Genomic DNA, 12,429 nt, shown 5'->3' on the forward strand with positions numbered 1-12,429 from the left:
ACTATCTGAAGCAAAAAAAGGACGTGTAATTCTGCGGTGAAAATGCAGTACCACAAACTGTCCACATTGGGGAAATTGGCATAATATAAAATAAGTGTGACAAAAATAATTCTATATTTTTATTTAGGATGATAGTAAATGAATCACATTCTGTTTTTTTGTTATTTTTTACAACAATTACATCTATTTCTTACTAGTTTAACCACGGAGTTTTAAAACGCTTTTAAGCAAAATGTAACTGCGCTCTACAACTTCCGTAGTGACCTACAAATAAATAAATAAATAAATAAACATTGCGCTGCACTCAATATACCCCGAAATATTATTTTAATTGACTTAATTTAAAACACGGATAATAAATTACAAAACATTGTAAGCATATGTTTTAGCTCATAGCTAGAAGGGATCCAACTTTTGTCAAATTAACGTCCGATTTGTATTTATATTAAATGAATGGATTTTGTAATTCATTATGGATCACCATTAGAGTATTTTACGTTTCGTAGCAGTGTTTTGGAGAACTTACGCAGCAGGTTAGGAGAATTAGGTTAAGGTTAGGAGAATTAGGTTAAGGTTAGGAGAATTAGGTTAAGGTTAGGAAGAGAGAAACAAAAAGAGTTAGGGTTTAGCTAAACAAACAAAAAAAAAAAAGCAAAATAATCTTCTTTTTTTTACGTTAATTTGACCATAAAAAAAAAGTTGTATCCCTTCTAACCACGACCGTGTTTTGATCCGTTTTTTCCTCCCTAGTCATCCACTGACGCGCGTCATGACGCCGCGTCTCTTTGTGTGGTTCATCTAGCGGCGACATTTGTTGTTATTTTCGCTACAACTGGAAACATTATTTTTTACCGACCGGTTTTATTTTGTTGGTTGGGTTGGGTTTTTTTATACACATTCCATAACAACAAACAAAAAAACAACAACCTACCCATATTCCAACCCCAAAAAAAACATCGACTTGTCAACACATCTCGATATCAACAACCGATAATAATGGACTCAGACGAAGGATATAACTATGATTTCGACGAGGACGAATGTAGCGAAGATAGCGGCGCAGAGGAACCGGGGAGACGACGACGACGACACCCTGGAGCTAGGAGACGACGAGGTGGAACTGGTCGATCCCGCCGAGGCTGGAGGGGAACGGGACGAAGGTTTAGATACCTTAGGGGGTAGCGGTCATGGGACCGGACAAGAGGAAGAGGACTACCGTTTCGAAGTGTTGACTGCCGAGCAGATACTTCAGCATATGGTGGAGTGTATCCGAGAGGTCAACGAGGTCATCCAGGTGAGGCGTTGTCCGGGGCAGGAAACACCGGGGACGGTGGGAAGTTGACAGGCCACTACGCCGCTGTTAGCTAGCCAAATCCTACGAATCATTTTAGATAACTAGTAAAGCTAACTGAAGACAAATGTGTTTTTCCTAGCGTTTTTTTGTTGTTTTTTTTGTTGTTGCATGTTATCGACTAAAGTTGTTTCGCCTATCTGGCTTGTAGGTAGCTAAGTCAGGTAGCTAAGTCAGGTAGCTAGCTAAGCTAACTCGCACCCGGAAGTTAATTAACGTTAGCTAGGTAAGTTCAAGTTGATTAGCTAACGTTAACTAGGCTAGGTGATTAGCTAACGTTAACTAGGCTAGGTGATTAGCTAACGTTAACTAGGCTAGGTGATTAGCTAACGTTAACTAGGCTAGGTGATTAGCTAGATGTTAACTAGGCTAGGTGATTAGCTAGATGTTAACTAGGCTAGGTGATTAGCTAGATGTTGGCTAGGTGATTAGCTAGATGTTGGCTAGGTGATTAGCTAGATGTTGGCTAGGTGATTAGCTAGATGTTAACTAGGCTAGGTGATTAGCTAGATGTTAACTAGGCTAGGTGATTAGCTAGATGTTAACTAGGCTAGGTGATTAGCTAGATGTTAACTAGGCTAGGTGATTAGCTAGATGTCTCTTTCAAATGTCCGTACTAGTTAACGTTAGCTAGTACATCAATTAATCATGACACATTGCTGTAAACGTTAGCTAGCTAGTTATGTGCCTCCCAAACAGCCCATCTGTGATCAAACTATCTGCCAGGGTAGCCTATTCCCCCCCCTCAGCATTACTATCATTTCATAAAACTGCCCATTGGGATGTGCTCAGCTGGCCGTGCACCCACTGCCCCCCATTGGGATGTGTTCAGCTGGCCGTGCCCCACTGCCCTCCATTGGGATATGTTCAGCTAGGCCGTGCCCCCACTGCCCCCCATTGGGATGTGTTCAGCTGGCCGTGCCCCCACTGCCCCCCATTGGGATGTGTTCAGCTGGCCGTGCCCCCACTGCCCCCATTGGGATGTGTTCAGCTGGCCGTGCCCCCACTGCCCCCATTGGGATGTGTTCAGCTGGCCGTGCCCCCACTGCCCCCATTGGGATGTGTTCAGCTGGCCGTGCCCCCACTGCCCCCCATTGGGATGTGTTCAGCTGGCCGTGCCCCCACTGCCCCCATTGGGATGTGTTCAGCTGGCCGTGCCCCACTGCCCCCCATTGGGATGTGTTCAGCTGGCCGTGCCCCACTGCCCCCCATTGGGATGTGTTCAGCTGGCCGTGCCCCCACTGCCCCCCATTGGGATGTGTTCAGCTGGCCGTGCCCCCACTGCCCCCATTGGGATGTGCTCAGCTGGCCGTGCCCCCACTGCCCCCCCATTGGGATGTGTTCAGCTGGCCGTGCCCCCACTGCCCCCCATTGGGATGTGCTCAGCTGGCCGTGCCCCCACTGCCCCCCATTGGGATGTGTTCAGCTGGCCGTGCCCCCACTGCCCCCATTGGGATGTGTTCAGCTGGCCGTGCCCCCACTGCCCCCCATTGGGATGTGTTCAGCTGGCCGTGCCCCCACTGCCCCCATTGGGATGTGTTCAGCTGGCCGTGCCCCCACTGCCCCCCCATTGGGATGTGTTCAGCTGGCCGTGCCCCCACTGCCCCTAGTCAGTTTCATCACAGCCTGAGTAATAACAACAACACAGTTTCCACCATTTTCCAGTCCCTCTGGTCTAAAGAGATAGTCCGGGGATTAACAGTCGGACACCCTAACTAGAGCTTTGAATTGGTAGAACTAAGTGTTCTGTATGTATCGGCACAGCCTGGTGTAGCTAAGAATTTAAATCGAATTTTTGACAATTTAATATCTTTAAATTGTCAACGTTGGAGGTGAATTCTAAGCTAAGCCTTGTGCATGAATCCTAGAGGAGGAACTCAGCTGTACAGTATGTAGGTCTAGTCTCAAATCAAATGTTATTTTGTCACATGCTTGCTAAACAACGGGTGTTGACTAACAGTGAAATGTTTAGTTACGGGGCCTTCCCAACAACGCGAGAGAGAAAGACAATAGAAAAGTGAAACACTTAATAATAAACACACAATGACTAACGATAACTTGGCTTTGGTACCAGTACCGAGTCCATGTGCAGGGGTACAAGGTAGATATACAATACTAGTCAAACATTTGGACACGTACTCATTCAAGGGTTTTTCTTTATTTTTACTATTTTCTACATTGTAGAATAATAGTGAAGACATTTTGAAGTAACCAAAGTGTTAAACAAATCAAAATATATTTGAGATTCTTTAAAGTAGCCACCCTTTGCCTTGATGACAGCTTTGCACACTCTTAGCATTCTCTCAACCAGCTTCCACGAGGTAGTCACCTGGAATGCATTTCATTTAACAGGTGTGCCTTGTTAAAAGTAAATTTGTAGAATTCTGAGTTTCATAGCAAAGGGTCTGAATACTTATGTAAATAAGGTCATTCTGTTTTTATTTTCTAATACATTTGCAAAAAATTCTAAAAACCTGTTTTCGCTTTTGTCTTTATGGGGGTATTGTGTTCATACAGTGCATTTGGGAAAGTATTCAGACCCCTTCACTTTTTTCCACATTTTGTTACGTTACTGCCTTATTCTAAAAAAAAATATACAATTATTGGTGTGGAAAATAAATAATTGTAATAATTTTTTAGAACAATGCAGTAACATAGCAAAATTTGCAAAAAGTGAAGGGGTCTGAATACTTTTCCCAAATGCACTGTATATACGTCTACCACAATTACCTCATACCCCTGCACATCGACTCTGTACTGGTATCCTGTGTACTGTTGAGTATATAGCCAAGTTATCATTACTCATTGTGTATTTATTCCTTGTTATTGTCTATTGTTCTCTCTCTCTCTTTCTCTCTGCATTTCACTGTTTAGTCTCTACACCTGCTGTTTTACGACGCATGTGACAAATCAAATTTGATTTCACAAGCACAAGCGGGGTTCCCCACACTATATGAGATGTTTCCAAACACATAGCCTGTAGAGCAAGCAATGATCCAGAGTTAGCCAACCAGTGGATGATCTAACACCGTGACACGATAGAAGCTAACTTCCTTATTCACCAGGGTATTACACTACAATCAAACCTCTTGTCTTCTCTTGACTTTATCTGAAATGCAAAAAACCACCACATCAGAAACTGGCTGCTGATTTACATAAAAAAAAAATAAAAAAAAAAATTTATTTTTAATTTTTATGAATGTGGTTTTGGTTGAGACACCATTGTTGAGACAGCATGACAGTGGTTGTGTCCCAAATGAGACTTAATTCTCTTTACAGTGGCTCTGGTCAAAAGTAGTGCACTATATATGGAATAGGGTGCCATAGGGCTCTGGTCAAATGTAGTGCACTATATAGGGTGCCATAGGGCTCTAGTCAAAAGTAATGCAATATATAGGGGTACCGGTACAGAGTCAATGTGGAGGCTATATACAGGGGGTACCAGTACAGAGTCAATGTGGAGGCTATATACAGGGGGTACCGGAACAGAGTCAATGTGGAGGCTATATACAGGGGGTACCGGTACAGAGTCAATGTGGAGGCTATATACAGGGGGTACCGGTACAGAGCCAATGTGTGGGGGCACTGGTTAATTGAGGTAGTATGTACATGTAGGTAGAGTTAAAGTGACTATGCATAGATGATCAACAGAGAGTAGCAGCAGGGTAAAAGATGGGTCTGGGTAGCCCTTTGATTAGCTGTTCTGGAGTCTTATGGCTTCAGGGGTAGAAGCTGTTAAGAAGCCTCTTGGACCTAGACTTGGCGCTGCAGTACCGCTTGCCGTGCGGTAGCAGAGAGAACAGTCTGTGACTAGGGTGACTGGAGTCTTTGACAATTATTAGGACCTTCCTCTGACACCGCCTGGTATAGAGGTCCTGAATGGCAGGCAGCTTAGCCCCAGTGATGTACTGGGCCGTTTGCACTAGCCTCTGTAGTACCTTGCGGTCGGAGGCCGAGCAGTTGCCATACCAGGCGGTGATGCAACCAGTCAGGATGCTCTCGATGGTGCAGCTGTAGAACCTTTTTGAGAATCTGATGACCCATACCAAATCTTTTCAGTCTCCTGATGGGGGAATAGGTCCAGTTTTCTGGTTTCTGGATAACTCTTAAAATCCAGGATAATCTCTTGCTATTAAAACACAATGCCGTAGTTATGATCAGTGATGAGGTTTGACTGGCACTCACACATTATCTTCTATGTTATAATGTTTTTTTTTTTTTTTTTTAATAGTGACAAAAACAACATTATAAACCTGTCCTAGGCTACAGCTCCCATTTTTTTATAATTTTTTTAAAATGTTGTATCTCTTAGCCTCTTAACAGCATTATCATAATACCAACAGTCAAACCATTAGTGACTGTTTTCCATGCCTTATGTTGGACTGTATACAGTGGTAACTTGTTGGGTGTATAAATAACCATTAGTGACTGTTTTCCATGCCTTATGTTGGACTGTATACAGTGGTAACTTGTTGGGTGTATAAATAACCAAACTATTTCTCTCTCTGTGTCCTTTTCTTAGAATCCGGCAACAATCACCAGAATCCTTCTGAGTCACTTTAACTGGGACAGAGAGAAGCTCATGGAAAGGTGTGTGTGTGTGTCTCTGTGTGTGTGTGTGTGTGTGTGTGTGTGTGTGTCTCTGTGTGTGTGTGTCTCTGTGTGTGTGTGTCTCTGTGTGTGTGTGTCTCTGTGTGTGTGTGTCTCTGTGTGTGTGTGTCTCTGTGTGTGTGTGTCTCTGTGTGTGTGTGTGTGTCTCTGTGTGTGTGTAGTGTGTAGTGTGTGTCTCTGTGTGTGTGTGTGTAGTGTGTGTGTGTGTAGTGTGTGTGTGTGTGTATTTGTCGTGTGTGTGTAGTGTGTGTGTGTGTGTGTGTATTTGTCCTGTGTGTGTGTGTGTGTCTGTGTGTAGTGTGTGTGTGTGTGTGTGTGTGTCTCTGTGTGTGTGTAGTGTGTGTAGTGTGTGTCTCTGTGTGTGTGTCTCTGTGTGTGTGTGTGTGTAGTGTGTGTGTGTGTGTGTGTGTATTTGTCCTGTGTGTGTGTGTGTGTGTGTGTGTAGTGTGTGTGTGTGTGTGTATTTGTCCTGTTGTGTGTGTGTGTGTGTGTGTGTGTGTGTGTGTGTGTGTGTGTGTGTGTGTGTGTGTGTGTGTGTGTGTGTGTTAACAGTGTGTATGGGATTTATTTCTCCGGTTTTACGATCTTGTTTCATTCTGGTTTCAAAGTTCAAAGACGCTGTGATGACGTGTTTTGTCAAAAGCTTGTTTCTGTCTCTCTCGCTCTCCTTGAATTCGATTTTTATTGGCATGACGTGTCGATCCGTATTGCCAAACACAACGTTACGCTGTGTCCGTCCGTCCAGTTCAAAGGGTTTTATTGACATGGGAAACATGTATGTTAACGTTGCCAAAGCAAATGAAGTAGATAATAAATAAAAGTGAAATAAACAATAAAAATGAACAGTAAACATTACTCACGAAGGTTCTAAAGTTATATATATATATATATAATGCTATTTACAGTGTTGTAACGATGTACAAATAGTTAAAGGAAAATGAATTAACATAAATATGTGTTGTATTTACAGTGTATTGGGAAAGTATTCAGACCTCTTGACTTTTTCCACATTGTTACGTTACAGCCTTATTCTAAAATGGATTCAATTATTTCCCCCCCCCCTCTCATCAATCTACACACAACATCCCATAATGACAAAGCAAAAAACAGTTTTTAAATTATTATTTTTTTCTGTTTGCAAATGTATAAAACATTTTATCCATTTTTAAAATGAGGCTGTTACATAACAATGTGGAAAAGGTCAAAGCAGTGTACAATGGTGTTTGTTCTTCACTGGTTGACCTTTTCTTGTGGTAACAGGTCACAAATCTTGCTGCTGTGATGAAACACTGTGGCATTTCACCCAATAGATATGGGAGTTTATCAAAATTGGGTTTGTTTTCTAATTCTTTGTGGATCTGTGTAATCTGAGGGAAATATGTGTCTCTAATATGGTCATACATTTGTCAGGAGGTTAGGAAGTGCAGCTCAGTTTCCACCTCATTTTGTGGGCAGTGTTGCACATAGCCTGTCTTCTCTTGAGAGCCAGGTCTGCCTACGGCGGCCTTTCTCAATAGCAAGGCTATGCTCACTGAGTCTGTACATAGTCAAAGCTTTCCTTAAATTTGGGTCAGTCACAGTGGTCAGGTATTCTGCCACTGTGTCCTCTCTGTTTAGGGCCAAATAGCATTCTAGTTTGCTCTATTTTTTGGTAAATTCTTTGGAATGTGTCAAGTAATTATCTTTTTGTTTTCTCATGATTTGGTTGGGTCTAATTGTGTTGCTGTCCTGGGGCTCTGTGGGGTCTGTTTGTGTTTGTGAACAGAGCTCCAGGACCAGCTTGCTTAGGGGACTCTTCTCCAGGTTCATCTCTCTGTAGGTGATGGCTTTGTTATGGAAGGTTTGGGAATCACTTCCTTTTAGGTGGTTGTAGAATTTAACGGCTCTTTTCTGGATTTTGATAATTAGCTGGTATCGGCATAATTCTGCTCTGCATTCATTATTTGGTGTTTTACATTGTCCACTGAGGATATTTTTGCAGAATTCTGCATGCAGAGTCTCAATATGGTGTTTGTCCCATTTTGTGAATCTTGGTTGGTGAGCGGACCCCAGACCTCCCAACCGTAAAGGGCAATGGGTTCTATAACTGATTCAAGTATTTTTAGCCAGATCCTAATTGGTATGTTGAATTTTATGTTCCTTTTGATGGCGTAGAAAGCCCTTCTTGTCTCTCAGATCGTTCACAGCTCTGTGGAAGTTACCTGTGGTGCTGATGTTTAGGTCGAGGTATGTACAGTCTGTTGTGTGCTCCAGGGCAACGACGTCTAGATGGAATTTGGATTCGTTGTCCTGGCAACTGGACCTTTTTTGGAACACCATTATTTTTGTCTTACTGAGATTTACTGTCGGGGCCCAGGTCTGTCGGGGCCCAGGTCTGTCGGGGCCCAGGTCTGTCGAGGCCCAGGTCTGACAGAATCTGTGCAGAAGATCTAGGTGCTGCTGTAGGCCCTCCTTGGTTGGGTGACCGAGGGTGAGGCCGAGTGCTGCAGACTGTTCTAGTGCCCTCGCCAATTCTCTCTCTCTTCTCCTCTCTTCTCTTCCTCTCTTCTCTTCCTCTCTTCTCTTCCTCTCTTCTCTTCTCTTCTTCTCTTCCTCTCTTCTCTTCTCTTCTTCTCTTCCTCTCTTCCTCTCTTCTCCTCTTCTCTCTGCAGGTATTTCGACGGCAACGTGGATAAGTTGTTCTCCGAGTGCCATGTCATCAACCCCTGCAAGAAGTCAAGAACAAGACTGATGAGCACCAGATCTGCTGCTCAGGACCTGCCGTGTCAGATCTGCTATCTAAACTACCCCAACTCAGTCAGTCCTCTTCATATATTATATTATATTACCGTGTCAGATCTGCTATCTAAACTACCCCAACTCAGTCAGTCCCCTTCATATATTATATTATATTACCGTGTCAGATCTGCTATCTAAACTACCCCAACTCAGTCAGTCCTCTTCATATATTATATTATATTACCGTGTCAGATCTGCTATCTAAACTACCCCAACTCAGTCAGTCCTCTTCATATATTATATTATATTACCGTATCAGATCTACTATCTAAACTACCCCAACTCAGTCAGTCCTCTTCATATATTATATTATATTATATTACCGTATCAGATCTACTATCTAAACTCATATATTATATTATATTATATTACCGTGTCAGATCTACTATCTAAACTCATATATTATATTATATTACCGTATCAGATCTACTATCTAAACTCATATATTATATTATATTACCGTATCAGATCTACTATCTAAACTCATATATTATATTATATTACCGTATCAGATTGATGTATTGCGGGGTCAGGGGGTCAGCTGCATCATGTGATGTTAGTCTGTGTTGATGTATTGTGGGGTCAAGGGGTCAGCTGCATCATGTGACGTTAGTCTGTGTTGATGTATTGCGGGGTCAGGGGGTCAGCTGCATCATGTGACGTTAGTCTGTGTTGATGTATTGCGGGGTCAGGGGGTCAGCTGCATCATGTGACGTTAGTCTGTGTTGATGTATTGCGGGCTCAGGGGGTCAGCTGTAAGTCCATTACACAGTGGATTTTATTTAGTTATTTCACTGTTTGTTTTTTAACCCTAATTGATTTCAGGGTAGTCTCTGTGAGACCGATGCCTCTTCCCAGGGAGCCCTGGTTCACAAAATACAAAGTCCGTAAGGAATCAGTGACACCAGCTCTGTGTTCTGAGGTTAAGTGACTGTCCCTCATACCTGGGGCGGCAGGGTACCCTAGTGGTTAGAGCGTTGGACTGGTAACCCGAAAGGTTGCTAGATCGAATCCCCCGAGCTGACAAGGTACAAAACCTGTCGTTCTGCCCCCCCCTGAACAAGGCAGTTAAACCCACTGTTCCTAGGCCGTCGTTGTAAATAAGAATTTGTTCTTAACTTGCCTAGAGGTAAAAAGGTAGAGAATAATACTCAGAGAGAAAGAAATGAGCTATTCAATGACATTCCACTGTGTTGTTTTTTTTGTTTGTTGCTAGGCAATGCGCTGTGGCAGATCTGACAGGAAACATGACAGCGGTCTATCCAGGAAACAACATCTCTTTAGGCAGATGATACACATTGTGAAAAACACACCCAAGAGATTAAATGTTGTTTCGAAAGTCACGTCTGTCCAGTGGTATCCGTGGCGACCAAATGTTTTCCCAGGGTCCTGTAGGGGACTCACTGGATCTGGGTCTTCGTCGTACCCTATACTGCAGACTACGGACTACGGATCCGTATTGGATGCAGATGAAGCTGTGACAAACATTGTGCTCTGGAAGGATTTCCCTCCGGTCGGAGACCTGAGACTCGGCTGTTTCGGTGGTGGTGGTGTCTGAAATCCTAAAATATTGTTTACGTTGTTTTCCCCACAGTATTTCACTGGCCTCGAGTGTGGACACAAGTTCTGTATGCAGTGCTGGGGAGATTACCTGACAACCAAAATCATCGAGGAAGGGATGGGACAGGTAGTGGTGCTGCTGCAGCCTAATTTTTTTTTTTTTTAATCTTATGGATAAAGGGATTGATTTACACTAACTGTTTATTCCACCGTCTATTGAACTCATTGTCTTCTTCTGTTTCCAGACCATCTCTTGCCCTGCCCATAGTTGTGACATCTTAGTGGATGACAACACGGTCATGTGAGTATTGTTATGGTCCGAGGTCACCGAACATTCGGAACACCCTCCTAATATTGAGTAGTAAACACGGGAACCTGTTGAGTGTGAAAAACCCAGCAGCGTTGCAGTTCTTGAAACAAACCGGTGCGTTTGGCACCTACTACCATCCCCCCCCCCCCCCGTTCAAGGACACTTCAATCTTCTGTCTTGCCACATTCACCCTCTGAATGGCAGACATACACAATCCATGTCTCAATTGTATCGAGGATTAAAAATCCTTCTTTAACCCGTTTCCTCCCCTTCATCTACACTGATTTGAAGTGGATTTAACAGGTGACATCAATAAGGAAACTTAATGTCTGTAGACTGTATTGAGGACATGATTGTTAATCTGTAGCTTCCTGTCTTGACCCAGAAGGCAACTCTAAAGCTAATTTACGGCCGTAGTCTCCCCCTCTGGTCTCTCTACGGCCGTAGTCTCCCCCTCTGGTCTCTCTACGGCCGTAGTCTCCCCCTCTGGTCTCTCTACGGCCGTAGTCTCGCCCTCTGGTCTCTCTACGGCCGTAGTCTCGCCCTCTGGTCTCTCTACGGCCGTAGTCTCGCCCTCTGGTCTCTCTACGGCCGTAGTCTCGCCCTCTGGTCTCTCTACGGCCGTAGTCTCCCCCTCTGGTCTCTCTACGGCCGTAGTCTCCCCCTCTGGTCTCTCTACGGCCGTAGTCTCGCCCTCTGGTCTCACCCCGATCTCTCTCTCTACGGCCGTAGTCTCGCCCTCTGATCTCACCCCGATCTCTCTACGGCCGTAGTCTCACCCTCTGATCTCACCCCCATCTCTCTACGGCCGTAGTCTCCCCCTCTGGTCTCTCTACGGCCGTAGTCTCCCCCTCTGGTCTCACACCGATCTCTCTCTACGGCCGTAGTCTCGCCCTCTGGTCTCACCCCGATCTCTCTACGGCCGTAGTCTCACCCTCTGATCTCACCCCCATCTCTCTACGGCCGTAGTCTCCCCCTCTGGTCTCTCTACGGCCGTAGTCTCACCCTCTGGTCTCTCTACGGCCGTAGTCTCCCCCTCTGGTCTCTCTACGGCCGTAGTCTCACTACAGTACGCTGTTGACTAAATGTTACCAGTCAGGTTACAGCAGGCCTCAACACCATACAACATTTCACGTAGCCATTTTACCTAACAACCTAGATGTTTGTTCTCCTCCGTTAGCGAGGCAGAATCAACCCATTTCTGCAGCATTATAACGCACCATATTGGTAGTAGCTACGGCGCCTTCGGAAAGTATTCAGACCCCTTCAATTCTTTTTCCCCCACATTTTGTAACGTTACAGCTTTATTCTAAAATTGGTTACATAAGTCGAATCTTGTTTTTCATGGTCTGAGAGTCATTGGGGGCCTTTTTGGCGAACTCCAAGCGGGCTGTCATGTGCCTTTTACTGAGGAGTGGCTTCCGTCTGGCCACTCTACCATAAAGGCCTGATTGGTGGAGTGCTGCAGAGATGGATGTCCTTCTGGAAGGTTCTCCCATCTCCACAGAGGAACTCTGGAGCTCTGTCAGAGTGACCATCGGGTTCTTGGTCACCTCCCTGACCAAGGTCCTTCTCCCCCGATTGCTCAGTTTGGCCGGACGGCCAGCTCTAGGAAGAGTCTTGGTGGTTCCAAACTTCTTCCATTTAAGAACGATGGAGGCCACTGTGTTCTTGGGGACCTTCAATGCTGCAGAAATGTTTTGCTACCCTTCCCCAGATCTGTTCCTCGACACAATCCTGTCTCAGAGCTCTACGGACAATTCCTTCGACCTCATGGCTTGGTTTTTGCTCTGACATGCACTGTCAACTGTGGGACCTT

General features: G+C 44.5%; 1 pseudogene; it reads left to right on the forward strand.

Annotated features, from left to right (window-relative positions):
* Nucleotides 1–570: 570 nt before the first annotated feature.
* LOC123740010 (E3 ubiquitin-protein ligase arih1-like) overlaps nt 571–12,429 on the forward strand; it is a 25,307-nt pseudogene continuing 13,448 nt past the window's right edge.

The sequence above is a fragment of the Salmo salar genome, unplaced genomic scaffold (assembly GCF_905237065.1).
Source record: "Salmo salar unplaced genomic scaffold, Ssal_v3.1, whole genome shotgun sequence".
NCBI lineage: Eukaryota > Metazoa > Chordata > Actinopteri > Salmoniformes > Salmonidae > Salmo > Salmo salar.